At 46.5% G+C, this 17,500-nt stretch overlaps 1 protein-coding gene across 1 annotated transcript in view; it reads left to right on the top strand.

The window, feature by feature from the left end:
• Positions 1-17,500, top strand: part of VANGL2 (VANGL planar cell polarity protein 2) — a 134,148-nt gene that overhangs the window by 73,083 nt on the left and 43,565 nt on the right. The window contains exon 2 of the mRNA XM_082242723.1: positions 10,803-10,967. The gene's annotated coding sequence lies outside the window, so the exon portion shown is untranslated. The remainder of the gene's footprint in view (positions 1-10,802; positions 10,968-17,500) is intronic.

Genomic DNA, 17,500 nt, shown 5'->3' with positions numbered 1-17,500 from the left:
GTCTAGGAGGACATAAATATTTAGGAATGTTGTCTGTCAACTGCGGGAATATTCTAGTGCCCTCCTGACCCCTCCTGGTCAATCATTGCCCTGTCTATGGGGGATTGGGGTGTTGGGATTCTCGTCTTATCACTTTACACAGATTTTCTGTTTGAATTTTCTTCCTACTTAAAGAATCTTTTAGACCGTGTGGGGAGTGAGCATACAAATGGAGGTTTCCATGGGTTCATGTTCTTCCAAACATTTCCTATTGGTTAAATATACAGTATCTCACAAAAGTGAGTACACCCCTCACATTTTGTAAATATTTTATTCTATCTTTTCATGTGACAACACTGAAGAAATGACACTTTGCTACAATGTAAAGTAGTGAGTGTATAGCTTGTATAATAAGAGCCGGTTCACGCTATTACGACTTGCCAGGTGACTTGGTCAGCCTGGCAAGTCGCGCACCGTCGGGTCCATTGTACTACTTCGGGGCGACCTGGAGGCGACTTGCATAGACATTCATTTTATGAAGTCTGTGCAAGTCGCGGTGCACGCGACTTCACAGGTCGCCCCCTAAGTCGGAGCGACCTAATGTGAACGGGGGCCAACAGTGTAAATTTGCGGTCCCCTCAAAATAACTCAACACACATCCATTAATGTCTAAACCGCTGGCAACAAAAGTGAGTACACCCCTAAGTGACAATGTCCAAATTGGGCCCAAAGTGTCAATATTTTGTGTGGCCACCATTATTTTCCAGCACTGCCTTAACCCTCTTGGGCATGGAGTTCACCAGAGCTTCATAGGGTGCCACTGGAGTCCTCTTCCCCTCCTCCATGATGACATCACGGAGCTTCCGTTTTTGAGGATGCCCCATAGATGCTCAATAGGGTTTAGGTCTGGAGACATTCTTGGCCAGTCCATCACCTTTACCCTCAGCTTCTTTAGCAAGGCAGTGGTAGTCTTGGAGGTGTTTGGGGTCGTTATGTTGGAATACTGCCCTGCGGCCCAGTCTCTGAAGGGAGGGGATCATGCTCTGCTTCAGTATGTCACAGTACATGTTGGCATTCATGGTTCCCTCAATGATTTGTAGCTCCCCAGTGCCGGCAGCACTCATGCAGCCCCAGACCATGACACTCCCACCACCATGCTTGACATTCCCACCACCATGCTTGACTGTAGGTAAGACACACTTGTCTTTTGTACTCCTCACCTGGTTGCCGCCACACACGCTTGGCACCATCTGAACCAAATAAGTTTATCTTGGTCTCATCAGAGCACAGGAGATGGTTCCAGTAATCCATGTCCTTAGTCTTCTGGTCTTCAGCAAACTGTTTTCGGGCTTTCTTGTGCATCATCTTTAGAAGAGGCTTCCTTCTGGGACGACAGCCATGCAGACCAATTTGATGCAGTGTGCGGCGTATGGTCTGAGCACTGACAGGCTGAACCCCCCCCCCCAACCCTTAAGCCTCTGCAGCAATGCTGGCAGCACCCATACATTTATTTCCCAAAGACAACCTCTGGATATGACGCAGAGCACGTGAACTCAACTTCTTTGGCTGGCCATGGCGAGGCCTGTTCTGAGTGGAACCTGTCCTGTTAAACCGCTGTATGGTCTTGGCCACCATGCTGCAGCTCAGTTTCAGGGTCTTGGCAATCTTCTTTTAACCTAGGCCATCTTTATGTAGAGCAACAATTCTTTTTTTCAGATCCTCAGAGTTCTTTGCCATGAGGTGCCATGTTGAACTTCCAGTGACCAGTATGAGAGAGTGAGAGCGATAACACCAAATTTAACACACCTACTCCCCATTCACACCTGAGACCTTGTAACATTAACAAGTCACATGACACCAAGGAGGGAAAATGGCTAATTGGGCCCAATTTGGACATTATCACTTAAAGGTGTACTCACTTTTGTTGCCAGCGGTTTAGACATTAATGGCTGTGTGTTGAGTTATTTTGAGGGGACAGCAAATTTACACTGTTATACAAGCTGTACACTCACTACTTTACATTGTAGCAAAGTGTCATTTCTTCAGTGTTGTCACATGAAAAGATAGAATATATTTACAAAAACGTGAGGGGTGTACTCACTTTTGTGAGATACTGTAGATTAGTCTTCTATTCAATCGGTTTTCTCCCACTTCTTGAAAGCTCTCTTACCTTCGTCTCTTTCATTCTCTTGCTCTTTTATTCTGTCTCCACCCTTGTATTTTTCCCCACACTGTCTACTCCATACATCTATTCAATCTTTTACATCTATCCTATCCATCCATCCCTTTCCTCGCTTTCTCTCTATCCATCCCTTTCTAACTTTCTCTCTATCTGTCCCTTTTTTACTTTCTCTTCATCTGTCCGTTTTTAACTTGCTCTCCTTCCGTCCTTTTTCTAACTCTCTTGATCCTTCTAACCCATCTCTAGCTCTTTCCATCCATCCCTTTCTAACACTTCCTCCATCCATCCATAGTTACATAGTTGGTAAGGTTGAATAAAGTCCATCCAGTTCAACCTATGTGGGTGTGTTTATGTAAATACCATTTGCCTGTATATTGCATTCGCTAAGATGCCCATCTGAAAGTTTATCTACACTCTGCCAACACCACCAACTGTGGAAGGGAGTTTCATATCCTTATCGCTCTGACCGTAAAGAACCCCTTACGCAGTTTAAGGTTAAGCCACTTCTAGGCCAGCTTCATTGAGTGACCACTTGTCCTCCTAAGTTACCTGAGTCTGAATAGTTTTCTCCCTAATGCTAGAATCGCCTTTTGAGGTATTTTGTATATTGCTTTTATAGTTCCTCTTAAGTGTGTCTTCTTCTCCAGAGAGAAGTTTATTGTTTTGTAGTTGTTCCTCATAACTTAGGACATCCAGCCTCGTTCACTTTGCTGCCCTTCTCTGGACTCTCTCCAGTTCCAGCACAACCTTTCTAAGGGCTGGTGACCAGAACTGGATGGCCTACTCAAGATGTGGCCAAACCATCCATCTATATCTTCCTAACTCTCCTTCCTTCCATCCATCCCGTTCTAGCTCTCCATCCATCCATCCATCCATCCATCCCTTTCTATGTTATCTCCTCCCCCCCCCCCCCCCCCCTCGATCTGGTAAAAAGATTTGACATTTCCTTCTGATGGCTTCCAACTGTTCCTCTTTTAACCTCCCCGGATTTTGTCGATCTAAATTTCAGACCATTAATGAACCTTTAAAATATTTCAGAAGTGTATGCATAATAATAATTTCTAAAAATCTTGGGATAGAGTAGTGAGGGGTTAAAACCCCAGATGGTCTACTTTTTACTATAGAAGAAGCAGTAGGGTTCTACACCAATGGCCAGAGTTCAACATGATTTAATAATGAAATGGAAAAAGGCCAACACTTTTTGGGAATTCAGAAGCCCCTTCTTTATCTCCCAAAATGCATTGGTTGCTTTTCTACTCCCTTGTCTAAGAAAAAAAAAAAAAAAAAAACTGATTTTGAACTCTGTCATACTGGTGACCACTATATTGCACCCTTAACCTTTTATCCAACCTCCTAAATGATGAGTTTTTAGATGGAAAAGCCCAAACAAAAAAGTGGTGATGAAAGAAAAGCCCTTGTGTGTTTAATAATTTTTGTATATATTTTTTGTTGTTCTGGTAACTCAGGGGCGTGTTCTTTGCCTTCATGCTTTGTTCTAAAAGGTGGTGAAAGAATGCCCTTGTGGGTTTAACCAACACTTCTGTATATCCTTTGTGATTCGTGTAACTCAGGGGCGTGTCCTTTGCCTACATGCGTTGCTCTAAAAGATTGGTTAAACCCACGAGGACTTTCTTTAACAACCTTTTAGAGCAGGGATATAAAACTGACGGCCTGCCAGCTGTTACGCAACTACAAGTCCCATCATACCTCTGCCTATGGGAGTCCTGCTTGTAACTGTCAGCCTTGCAATGCCTCATGGAAATTGTAGCTCTGCAACAGCTGGAGGGCCACCAGTTTGAGACCCCTGTTTTAAAGTGAAGCATGTAGGCAAAGAACACGCCTCTGAGTTACAAGAATCATAAAGAATAGACCGAAATTACTGATTAAACCCATAAAGACTTTTCTTTTACAATAATTTTCTGTATATTCTTTGCGATTCATGTAACTCAAGGGTGTGTTCTTTGCTGACATGATTGGTTCTAAAAGGTGGCAAAAGAAAAGCCCTTGTGGGCTTAACAGTTATCTTTGTATGTTCTTTGTGGTTTGTGCAACTCTGGGGCATGTCCTTTGCCTACAAGCTTGGTTCTAAAAGGAGGCAAAAAAGACGGGATTGGTTAAACCCACAAGAACTTTTCTTTTGCCTCCTTTTTAGAACCAAGCTTGAAGACAAAGGACACGCCCCTGAGTTACACAAACCACAAAGAGAAAAGCCCTTGTGGGTTAAAACAGTTATATCGCCACCTTTTAAAACCAAGCATGGTCGGCAAAGAACACACCCTTGAGTTACACGAATCACAAAGGATATACAGAAGTGTTGGTTAAACCCACAAGGGCATGCTTTCACCACCTTTTAGAACAAAGCATGTAGGCAAAGGACACGCCCCTGAGTTACACGAACCACAACAAATAAACAAGATTGGTTAAACCCACAAGAACTTTTCATTTGTTGTGATTAGTGTAACTCAATGGTGTGTTTTTTGCCGACCATGCTTGGTTCTAAAAGGTGGTGAAAGAATGCCCTTGTGGGTTTAACCAACACTTCCATATATTCTTTGTGATTTGTGTAACTCAGGGGGGGTTGTTCTTTGCCAACCATGCTTGGTTCTAAAAGGAGGCAAAATAATGCCCTTGTGGGTTTAACCAACACTTCTGTATATCCTTTGTGATTCATGTAACTCAAGGGTGTGTTCTTTGCCGACCATGCTTGGTTCTAAATGGTGGTGAAAGAATGCCCTTGTGGGTTTAACCAACACTTCCATATATACATTGTGATTCGTGTAACTCAGGGGGGGTGTTCTTTGCCAACTATGCTTGGTTCTAAAAGGAGGCAAAATAATGCCCTTGTGGGTTTAACCAACACTTCTGTATATCCTTTGTGATTCATGTAACTCAAGGGTGTGTTCTTTGCCGACCATGCTTGGTTCTAAATGGTGGTGAAAGAATGCCCTTGTGGGTTTAACCAACACTTCCATATATACATTGTGATTCGTGTAACTCAGGGGGGGTGTTCTTTGCCAACTATGCTTGGTTCTAAAAGGAGGCAAAATAATGCCCTTGTGGGTTTAACCAACACTTCTGTATATCCTTTGTGATTCATGTAACTCAAGGGTGTGTTCTTTGCCGACCATGCTTGGTTCTAAATGGTGGTGAAAGAATGCCCTTGTGGGTTTAACCAACACTTCCATATATACTTTGTGATTCGTGTAACTCAGGGGGGGTGTTATTTGCCAACCATGCTTGGTTCTAAAAGGAGGCAAAATAATGCCCTTGTGGGTTTAACCAACACTTCTGTATATCCTTTGTGATTCATGTAACTCGGGGGGTGTTCTTTGCCAATCATGCTTGGTTCTAAAAGATGGTGAAAGAATGCCCTTGTGGGTTTAACCAACACTTCTATATATACTTTGTGATTCGTGTAACTCAAGGGGTGTGTTCTTTGCCGACCATGCTTGGTTCAAAAAGGTGGCAAAAGAAAAGCCCTTGTGGGTTTAACAGTTATCTTTGTGGTTTGTGTAACTCAGGGGCGTGTCCTTTAGCCTTTTAGAACAATCTTGAAGGCAACGAAAATCCCTTTGTGGGTTTAACCAGTCAACTTTTTATATTTGTTGTGTTTCGTGTAACTCGGGGGTGTGTCTTTGCCTGCATGCTTTGTTCTAAAAGGTGTCCCTTTCGGAAATGTTAGATGCATGTCTCTCTCTTCATCCCCAGAAAATCGTTCCCCCCCCTTCTCGCTTTGCTAAATCTTCTCTCCAGTCCACTTTGCTTTTTGGTTTCCAAGATCTGCTGTGATGCTGTTTTCCAGCACCCCCGCCACACGTCCTCCCGGCAAATTTCCATAGCACGATCATAAACACCAACTGCCGCTAGTATGAATAATAACGCGACCATCCCAGATATTTTTATTTTTTTTCATTTGTATGTCTTATATTTTTTCTTTGTAACCATATGGCCTTTCGCACGCTCCGATATGCTTTGAATAAATTGCATTTCCCAGTTTTGCATTTGTGAAATTCCTCATTCTTCCCATCAATCCCTTCTATCCCTGACAGTAACACTTCATAGCCTGTTACCAAAAGGCAGGGTGGAATGTGATAGCGGATTACGAAGGAGATTCGTTTTTTGCATTTTTTTATTTTTTTTTATGGCGGCTGTTCAATATTCGGAGACACCGAGAGCCTCCGATGATGGATGAAGTTGAGATGAGGTAATGAACTCGCCGAGTGCGATCGTGAGACAGGCAGTTTAGGGTTTCCTAATGTCTGCTTGGATTTCCAGAGCCAGGAAGGAATTAATAATCATCCCCTTTAAATTGAGCCTTTCATTACGGAGCCGGCATGCCTCTCTCTTCACTGGGCCATTGTCAGTCAATGAGCGGGGGGCCTTTTGCGGAACGGCGGCCATTTTCAAGTGCTAATCTGTGGACAGGCCTGCAGACCTCCATTCATCACTCCGCCTCGCAAGCTGGCAGCTCTCGAAATATAGAACCTATATCCTCTCTCCAGTTTACACGCGCCAAATGGCTAATCTTATTTCCGCATAATGCATGTCGATAATGCGTTGTGTTTCTTTTCTTCCGTGGTAAAAACATAATCCATTTTGCACCGGCCCGGCTGCCGGGAACCGTGGTTATAGGCGCAGGAGAGGAAAATAAATGGATTTAGCTTTATTCCTTATAAATATGTAAGCTTGGAGATTTTCAGAGGAGAGACGAAGGACAACTGGGCTTTTTTTTTTTTTTTTTTTTGGGGGGGGGGGTTTTGTGCGTTCAATTATTATTTTTTTTTTTTTTGGGTGTTTAAATTGGCTTAAGGATCCATTTAGTTAATCATAGAAGTATACTCAAATTAGCCATTTGGTCAACCCGACTCATGGACGAGAAAGTAGCCTAAGCTGTTGAAACGGATAAGATTAAGTAGTGGGGTAGGCTACATTTTTTGGGGATTTTGTTTGCGTTCCCATACCGCAATGATGTCACTGATCCTAGTGAATTGATAGGCCACGTTTTTCTAGGAATACGGTCTCCTTGCCCATAGGAATACGGTCTCCTTGCCCACCCAAGACAAAGGGATGCTATCTATGTAATGGTATAGATCGCTAGCACGCCATGGATTCATAGAATAGTCCCAAAATGTAGAGGACATCCCAAAAGTGCAGGTGCAACATTTGGAGCCATATAGGACCTCTTCAACAGGCATGCAACTGATGCCTTCACCGCCTTTTGTGACTTTTTTTCTTAATGGATCCATAGTGTGCTGTGGCATATACTTTTTTACGTAGGCGATGTTGCCAGAACACCATGGATCCATAAAAATGTATTAAAGGAATTACATGTGTAGCACTACTCCCATGGGAGCTGCTGGATGCGGATTCCCCTGGGTTACCCATAGCAACAACTTAGTAATTCAAGGCACTTTAAGTGTTTGGCTCAGTCAGAAAATAGTCCAGGGGATTTGTTTTATTGTAGAACTTGGATAGGAGAAGGGATGAATGTGATACTCCAACTGGATGAACTATGCACAATTTTAGGGACTTCTAACTATGCTGAGTGCGGCACGGCCGCTGCTTCACCTCGCCACTGAGATGAAGTATCTGATAAGAGAACTATATAGCGAATTACTATTCAGGGCCCCCCTTGGCTGCCCCTTTACTCTTACTCTTCAGGGTTCTACTTGGTACCCCCTTTTCTCTTGCATACAGTGTGAGCTGACCTTCTATCCTCTGACTTCACTGGAGTGGTCCCCCTTCCTGGGCAGACCCCTTGGCAAGCCCCCTGGTACTCACGGACACTGTTTTTCCCAGGTGACTCTGCCAGAAGCTCCACCGTCGGCGTTCCAGGATTCTTCAGGCTCTGCTCCACACCTGGTTCACCAGGCCGACAGCCTATGACCACCTTCCTCAGACTACAGGAGGAGAGACAGCCATCACCCTCCTCCTGGGACTCTGCTTCCCACCAAAGACACCCTGTCACATGTGCCCTTGACTTTTATGGTCAATCCCAGGATGCACTGCAGTAGTGCCCTCCTACTGGAACTGCCACAAAAGCCCGTTTGCCACTGGCCAGGTTTCCTCCACTGTCCAACAGGCTCCCCTATTGGATACAGTGGGGACACTCCCTCAGACCAAGTGACTCAAACCTTGACACATGCAACAGCCCTGACTAGCAGATCAGGCTCCCCTGATAAGCAGATGGAGAATAATAATGCTTTTTCCTAGCACCTATCTAGGAGGGTGCTACACATGCTTGCCTGATAAAGGGGTCCTGTGTGACTCTGAAACGTTTCCACTTATGTTCTCACCTAAATTTTGCAACCATTATATGGATCCATGGTGTGCTAGTGACATATGTTTTGTTTAATGTTGACAACGGTTAACCAGCTGGCTGTTGCTACAGCACCCTCGTATTCAAGGCTATACCCAGGAAGGAGTGTGTTGATGATATATCCTCACTATCTATGTAAAGGTACCCCCAACACGAATAGTCACAATGACGCTGTTTAAAATAGTTTGGTTTGGAGGAACTCAAGTGGCTTTTGAGGAAGACCGGTACCACAAGCTATGGCCAAGAGTATCCAAAGCTTCTTTGCAACACCTGGAGGTTTATTTTGGACCTCTTCATTGCATCCTCTGTGACTAGAACTATCTGGCTCTAAATCCTGGGGACGAGAGCTTGAAGTAGACCCTTTGTGGTAAGCCAAGCCATTTGGCCCCCCCTCCCTCACTTCCTGCCTAGGTTGGATGCCTGGTATAGGTGGGCCTTCCCTCTCTTCGGGTACAATCCTACCTCATCTTGACCTTTTTTGGTCACTAGGAGACTGCCTGGCTGTTTTGAACTTGAAGCGAGCATTGGCATTCCCTCTAAGATCATAGATTCAACTGTTAACCCACCTCAATTCTCTGTATACACCCCCGAAGAACCTTAAAGACGAAACGCATCAGGGCAAGCTTTCCATCCCTATTCTATTCCTGCTACTGTATACTTGCAGTGCTGGAGTACAAGAGGGGAAAACCCCTATTTTGAGAGTGGTGTTACCAAAAGTCATTTATGATGTATACTGTGTTTGTATGGACGTGATTATAAAGTTTATGGTCTATGACCAATAATCCTTTTTTAGATTTATGTCTAAAAAAGAATTTAAGATAAAATGTGTGTAGTTTGAGTTCACTGAAGGGGGTAGTCAACACCTTGAAAGTCCCACTGTTTAATGTGTTTTTATTAAGTCTTCACTTTTGGGATGTGTTGTTGATTGGCCAGGTTATTTCTCTATTAATGGCTTACACAAAGCCCTGACCTCAACCTCATGGAACACCATAAGAATAATTGGAATAACAAGACCTGGCGCACAATTCTTGTCCAACATTAGTACCTGACCTCATAAAGGGTGGCCAGCTCCATAAGGACATGGTTTAGAACACATTTAGGATTAACGAGAGCGTCAATTGTGAGCCAGGTCTTCTCATTCAACATCGGTACCTGACCTCCCAAATTTACCTCAACTCTGCTGAACACCTTTGGGATGAATTGGATTACCAAACGTGAGACCGGTCTTTTCATCCAACATAAGTACCTGAACTCACAAATGATCTTTTTAGCTGAGTGGTCAAAAAAGGCCACAGACACACCATAACATTTAGTGGAAAGCCTTCCTGTAAGAGTGGATGTTGTAGCTGCGAAGGGAGGCCAACACAATAATAATGCCCATGGTTTTGGAATGTGATGTCCATCACACTTCTATGGAGTTTCTTGGTCAGGTGTCCACAAATTTTTAATTCGCATTCCCTTCAGGCTCCAGTTTGAGTAGCTAAAAGTCTCCCCATTTTGTACCAGGATATCTTCATTGTCCCTGTACTGGTACATGACCGGTCTTGAGTTCAAGTGGTGTGGTGCACCACCAGTGAAGTACTTCCCTTAGTCCAGTCTTGCAAAGCTTTTATACCAAGAGAGAAACGTTTGTATGCCATAGCATGTGTCTTTGATGGTCAGAATAGCTTGATGTCACATGGGGCAGCCCTATTTTGCCCTTTATGGTGCTTTTCCACTGCATGGAACCGAACGGTTCGGTTCGCTTTTGTGCTTTTCCACTGCTGGTACAGCATGGTACGGTGTTGGAACGGTTCGGTACGGTACGGCGGCACTTTTCCACTACATGGAACCGAACGGTACAGCTCGCTTAAACAGTTCCACCTCAGTTGTGGTTCCAACAGGGCTGTACCGGTACCATATCCCACAATCCTTTGCATGCAGCCTTGACTGTCACTACTAGCCACTGATTGGTCAGAGAATCATTGTTATCCCACCCACTTTACTTTAGTGGAAAAGCAAACCGTACCGAACCGTTCCAACACCGTACCATGCGGTACCATGCAGTGGAAAAGAGCCAAGCGGGTCCGAGTGGAGCTGAGCCGGTACTTGCAGTGGAAAAGTGCCAATACTCACTTGGGTGTCTTGAAGAATGTGCTGTTTGGGCCACCAAAACCAAATTCCGCTGCTACATACTCATATCAGTAAAAGACTTTGTGATGAGATTACTGCGCTTTTCTACTTGCTCTTTACTGTTCGTAATCCTAATCTCTCCTTCTTAGCCCTTGGCATCAATTAATTAATTCATTCATTAGCTAATTGACTCCAATCTTTTTTTCACAGATAGTGTTATGAAAGAAGTTTGCTCTGAGGAATCTCGATGTTCGGGGGGTCAAGACTCCATGTTTTCAAGTTTCTGAATCAATGTTCCTCCTTAGGATGTACAAAGGACCGTAGGCTTACTCTGATCAATCAAAGCTCATCAGTATTTTGCTCCTAACTAGGTGAGTGGCATGGGATGTTCAGATAGTCTATCGTCTACATCGTCTTGTGAATCTTGATGACGTGTCTTCCTCTTTTTACTGTTGCCATTATTGTGTCAGCCTGATTACGGCAAGTGTGTAGCTCTTTTTATGAATATGCTGTACTTGTGTGGTTCCTTTTTATTGGTAGATGTCCGGATTCATGCTAACATTTACAATTTAAGAGGGAACAATGTCTTGTAATGCCAGTTCTCCATCCAATTGCATTAAGTCTGAGAAAGCTATGGGTAGCCATTATGGTAAAACTCTAGGTTGCCTAGTTAGCCTTCTGATTTCACTAACCCAGATAAGATGTTGTTTTCCACTACTGTCCTCAGTAGGGATGAATGAAATGTGTTTTAATTTTTACGTGGTTTTCTAGAAAAATAAATTTGTGGTGAAATTTTGGCAAAATTTTATGTTACTCTTGGCAGTTGACATGGCCGTCTAACACAAGGTGCATAGTCTAAGTGACAGCTGGTCTTCACCAGAGCTCCTGATGGTGGAGATGTCTTGAAAACCCTAGTTTTTCTTTTAAAAGCCCGTAGCGTGTGCAACACACTCAAAAGACTCCACCCGGTGCATAAAAAAGTGCACACACACAAAGTGAGAACACAAAAAGTGCACAGGGTGTGCGAAACTAGTGGTCTTCCCTCCGAAGAGGTAGGACCCAAACCTCGATCCCCCGGGGCGCAAGACTCCTGACAGGGATTAAGGTACTCATGGTCTGTCTGGCCGAAACCAGACCGACCCCGTTCTTCAGGGGGACTGCCGAAACAGCCCCCACCGAGTACTAAGTGGGGCTCCCCCGAAGGGAGACCCCATGAGAGAGGGCGGACTTAGCCAAAAGGCCATATCCACCCCCTCCCAAGACTTAAGGTAGGGCCCGAGGACCCACACCCTACAAGTCGTGCAAAATAAAGAAAACAAAGGTGATAGTGCAGGTGACAAACTACAAAGAAAAAGAGACAAACAAAACAAAAAGTGGGGGAAGGGAAGTGGGGAAAGTGCTATGGTGCCATGTGAGGAACCAAGGCAGGCCTTCCAGCCGGAATAAAAAATTCCTCTGGTGCAAGCCAAAAGGCCTGTCCCAAGAGGCAGGTGCGGAAAAAGTGTGCATAGTGCAGTGACCAAGGTGCCAAAATAACTCAGGCGAGCTGCCCCTCACCAGTGAGAAATCAAGGCACCCCTGGGCTGCCACCCCAGGGGCACTTGCACTACGGGCTTTCTCTATCCCGGCCCAATGGCCAGACCGAGTGTAGCCCTTACCTACCAGGAGGTTTGGAACATGTACAGCTTAGGGAGAGCCTGCCTACAACTGGGGACAAGCCTTTTGCAAGGCCAGATTCAACCCAGGAGGAAAGGCCCGCCCACCGCCATCCACGTTCCTCACCAATCACATCCAGGAGCAATACTAACCGTCTTTTCCCAGCTTTCTTGCTCCCTTCAAACTGATAGGGTCGGACCTATTCAAACCAGAAGGCAGCGGACCCATCCGGCTTTCTCTGACAGTGCCTACTTCCCGGTCCCCCAGTGACGTCTGGAGCGCCCCGGTTCATTTCAGCCCCTGCCGATACTAACCCTCAGGGTCCATACCAACTGATAAGAACAGATACTACACTTGATCTTAGCCAAAAGGCCGAGAAGAAAACCCTAGTGGTCCCAGTTTTCTTTGCAAAAGGTCACCAGGTCCTAGTCCTCGAGATTGCCCCACCAAAGGGGTAGCTTGAACAGATTGACTGACTGTGGTATGGAGACTGTACATAAAACTCTGGGCAGAAGAGCAGTCATATGCATGCAGAAGGTTATGGGTAGACAGCTACCAAGATTGCAGTAAGGACAATCCCAATAAGCAATGAGCCAGGCAATCAGGAGGAATTTAATCTATGTTGCACAAAGGATAGCTGATTAGGCATGCATTCGGCCTGAACTTGGGTTTAGAATGAACCCGAAAGGAAGCGGTCTCCCGGCCACTGTCCTCCCATCAGCTGCGGCCAGGACATTCTGTTGCTCCGCGTCTGCATGTATACAAAAGGGCGGGGATGCTTGTGACCGTGACCTAATATGACCACATGACTATGTGAAGTTTTTGTCCTGGCCTCTGGTCTCCATTGATTGGCCAACAGTGTTTGGGAGTGACTGCTTTTTGCGTTCAGTCCAAACCAAAGCTCATTCTCACTGGTGATATACAGCACCAGCCACTTTTAAGGCTGGGACTTGAGTACCATTTGTGTTGAGGATGCACCTAATGTAATTTTAGGGTATAGTGGAAGTCCAGGCTGGGATTCTATGAGTACCGTTGGAAGTCCCAGCAAGGATTCTAGAAGTACCATTGGAAGTCCTGGTAGGGATCCTAGAAGTACCATTGGAAGTCCAGGCTGGTATTCTGCACCTACCATTGGAAGTCCAGGCTGGGATTCTGCACGTACCGTTGGAAGTCCAGGCTGGTACTCTGCACGTACCATTTGAAGTCCAAGCTGGGATTTTAGGAGTACCATTTGGACGCTAACTGCAGGTATTCACCAAGACTATGCTTCCTAGCTGCTCTGTTTTGGCTGTTAGTACTTCCAGATATGGGGAGGCAGATCCCAACTCTCCTTCCTCCCATGTGACAGTGCTGGTGCTTGGTAATTGGCTGCTTTGGCCCCCCATTGCTGTGGATCCTCCAAGTCACAACTTCGAGCTTACACAAGACTTCCTGTTTCCTCTCTTTGTTCCTGGTGGGCGACCAGCGTAGCAAAGCGTAGATGAGCGTGCAGCTGGGGAAGGGGGTAGGTTATGTCACATTAAGTAGAATGATAGCGGCCTTTTTATCATTCTTTAGTTCTTTATCCAGCCAGAAAAGCCCCGTGTGCAGTCTATCCCCTGACGGATTATGTGCGAAGCTCCCTTTTGAAAAACCAGTCCGCCAACAAGCGAAGTGTGGAGGGAAGGTCGGCTTTAGAAATCGGTGGCTGGTTGGAAACTGACGGGAGGGGGAGGAGGGCGGCTTGGCTCTCTTTTTATCTCGCTGTTGTTAAGCCCTCTTTGGTTCCTCTTGTGAGTGTTTTTATCCCTCTGCAAACTGGAGGACAACCATTGTACAGACTATTGCTGACCATTGGGAAAGACCAGGCCTGCTAATGGCCTCAGTGTTTGAACACCATGTTTGCCGAGTTTTTAGCCCCGTCTGTATTTAAGTTTATTTTTAAACCATTCGCTAAACACAATGTGTAAAGTGGACACATACGTAACATTCTAGTCCTTTTGGAAAATGTAACGCCCCTTGAAAGCTCAACACTCACTTGGGTATTTACATTGTGGGTTAAGAGCACCTGTACAGAGCTCGACCCTTTATGAGAAGTTCCCACCATCCCTGTGCTGAGTTCCCAGGTCTGTACACCTGCTGTGCCCATTATGAGGGGTTCCCACCATCCCTGTGCTAAATTCCAGGGTCTGTACACCCGCTGTGCCCATTATGAGGGGTTCCACAATCCCTGTGCTGAGTTCCCGGGTCTGTACACCTGCTGTGGCCATTATGAGAGGTTCCCGCCATCCCTGTACTGCGTTCCCAGGTTTGTACACCCGCTGTGAGGGTTTTTCTCTGTCCCTGCTGTATTTTTTATTTTGTTTAGCAGTAGAATCTTACATATTTCACCCTGATAGGTTACTGAGAGGATGGAGCTGCCATTGCTGACCTCCCCTTCTGAAAATCCTTCGTGCATCACTGCTAGCAGTCTTCTGTTCTCCGTGTTCCTCCGTGTATGACCTGGCTTGGCTGACCACTTTCCTGGCAGACAACCCGGCATCGGGACTCGACCCCCCGGCTTGGATGACTAGCCGCTTCTAGACTCGACCCCTCGGCTTGGGACTAGCCGCTTCTAGACTCGACCCCTCGGCTTGGGACTAGCCGCTTCTAGACTCGACCCCTGGCTTGGATGACTAGCCGCTTCTAGACTCGACCCCTCGGCTTGGGACTAGCCGCTTCTAGACTCGACCCCTCGGCTTGGGACTAGCCGCTTCTAGCCTCGACCCCTCGGCTTGGGACTAGCCGCTTCTAGACTCGACCCCTCGGCTTGGGACTAGCCGCTTCTAGACTCGACCCCCTCGGCTTGGGACTAGCCGCTTCTAGACTCGACCCCCTCGGCTTGGGACTAGCCGCTTCTAGACTCGACCCCCTCGGCTTGGGACTAGCCGCTTCTAGACTCGACCCCCTCGGCTTGGGACTAGCCGCTTCTAGACTCGACCCCCTCGGCTTGGGACTAGCCGCTTCTAGACTCGACCCCCTCGGCTTGGGACTAGCCGCTTCTAGACTCGACCCCCTCGGCTTGGGACTAGCCGCTTCTAGACTCGACCCCCTCGGCTTGGGACTAGCCGCTTCTAGACTCGAACCCCTCGGCTTGGGACTAGCCGCTTCTAGACTCGACCCCCTCGGCTTGGGACTAGCCGCTTCTAGACTCGACCCCTCGGCTTGGGACTAGCCGCTTCTAGACTCGACCCCCTCGGCTTGGGACTAGCCGCTTCTAGACTCGACCCCCTCGGCTTGGGACTAGCCGCTTCTATAACTCGACCCCGGCTCTTCCTGATTTCGCGCCTCACTCTTGCTTTGCGATTATTGCTGTTGCTATAATAAACTGCTTTATTTTACTTGCATCTTCGTGTGGTCTGGTTTCCTGGCACCCTGACACAAACTCCAAGATCATTAAAGTAATTTGTACAGTGAAAGAACTTTTTCTAAATCTACGTCTCTACTCTCCCGTCCCTTCAACTTCTTGCCTGGTTTTCAGTAGGCCCTGGTGATGTAGCCAGGACCACACAGGTGTCCCCTGGGAAGGCTAGGTCACCAGTGCCTTCCATTGAGATCTTGGGCAGGTAAGGTTTGTTGTTATTTAACCAACCTTGCCTGGTCTTCTAATTGGCAAGCACAAGATTCTGTGCCAGTCCCCCCCCCCCCCCCCCCCCACTGGCACCATGGTTTTTTTATCTATTGCAATGACAGACCGAAAACCTGACCTGCTTTCCAAAGAAAGATGATGATTTTATTGTCTAGGACAGGAAATTAAATTTAACATTGTAATGGTTGCTGAACAACAATATGGAATAGCTGTGTGCCAGAGCTGTGTAAATCTCGGGACTGGATGGACAAGATTACAAATCCTTTGGCAAGTAAGACCACTGCTGTTTCATCTCCATATTCAGAGGTTGCCGTGAGTTCAGTCTTACGATAATTGATCTAGCGATCATATGATGGAGTAATTCTCGATCGCTTTTCGCAAAATTAGCGGTTACACCGATAGAAAACTTTTTTTTTTTTTTTAAGAGAGAATTAAATCTTATTCCTTTGCCTTGGAGGTCTGTGAAGCCGAAGGAGGGTGGCGCGTTCCAATCCCGGCTGTTCTACCCCCTGGGCAAGAACATTTGCCTGGCACAGCTGAGCGCCGGCGGCCATGACACGGAATGTGCAAAGCTGGCCTTCCGCAGGGCGTCATTGAAGCTTTTCTCCGCCTGCAGATAATCTGGATTTAGACTGGTAGCCAGTGATAGGACAGGAGGGGGGTCGACTCGTCTGCCATGATTAGACCCCGGAACCTGGCACTTCATTCTAGTGACAGGTTCAGTTGCAAACAATTATGGAAATGTTAAGTTGAAACTGGAAAAATGCCCTCTGAAACGTAATAGTTCACACGTGTATCTCTTTACCACCTGTATTATTCTGTTATCCTTCAGACTGTACATTGTAGCAATTCACAAGCTGAGAGGCTACAACAGGGGCTGATCTGTGTCAGACATTTGTGAACACGACATCAAAGATTACTTGATTGTGACAGCATCTTATTTCAAGGAGACCCTGGATGATGGCTGAACACAGATGGCACCATCTTCATCTGCAAAGAAAAAGACATTGCCATGAGATTAAAAATCTGTTTTCACCGAACATTCTCTACCATTTTTCCCTTAAGTCCATTTTTATAGATGGTGCTGTCTCCAGCTGTTAAGTTGTTTGGTGTTCGTTTTACCTTTCTGTGGAATTTTTATAAAGTCGCAGTGATTGGTTTGCAGAATCATCGCTGGGTTGCACCGGTGGGGCCCTGAGGAGGCTTAAAAAATCTGTAGATATTGAAAATTCTCTACCGTTTTGCACTGTTGCGGCACCGTTGGGGCCCTGACGAGGCAGTACCGTTGGGGCCCTGACGAGGCTTAAAAATCTGTAGTCATTGAAAATTCTCTACCGTTTTGCACTGTTGGGGCCCGTGGCGGGCTGCACCGTTGTGGGCCTTGACGGGGGCTGCACCGTTGTGGGCCTTGACGGGGGCTGCACCGTTGTGGGCCTTGACGGGGGCTGCACCGTTGTGGGCCTTGACGGGGGCTGCACCGTTGTGGGCCTTGACGGGGGCTGCACCGTTGTGGGCCTTGACGGGGGCTGCACCGTTGTGGGCCTTGACGGGGGCTGCACCGTTGTGGGCCTTGACGGGGGCTGCACTGGTGTGGGGCTTGATGCGGCTGCACTGGTGTGGGGCTTGATGCGGCTGCACTGGTGTG

The sequence above is a fragment of the Pelophylax lessonae genome, assembly GCF_965119305.1.
Source record: "Pelophylax lessonae genome assembly, chromosome: 13".
In the NCBI taxonomy this organism is placed as follows: Eukaryota; Metazoa; Chordata; class Amphibia; order Anura; family Ranidae; genus Pelophylax; species Pelophylax lessonae.
The sequence above is the reverse complement of the archived record's forward strand: the minus strand, read 5'-3'. Positions and strand labels throughout refer to the sequence as shown.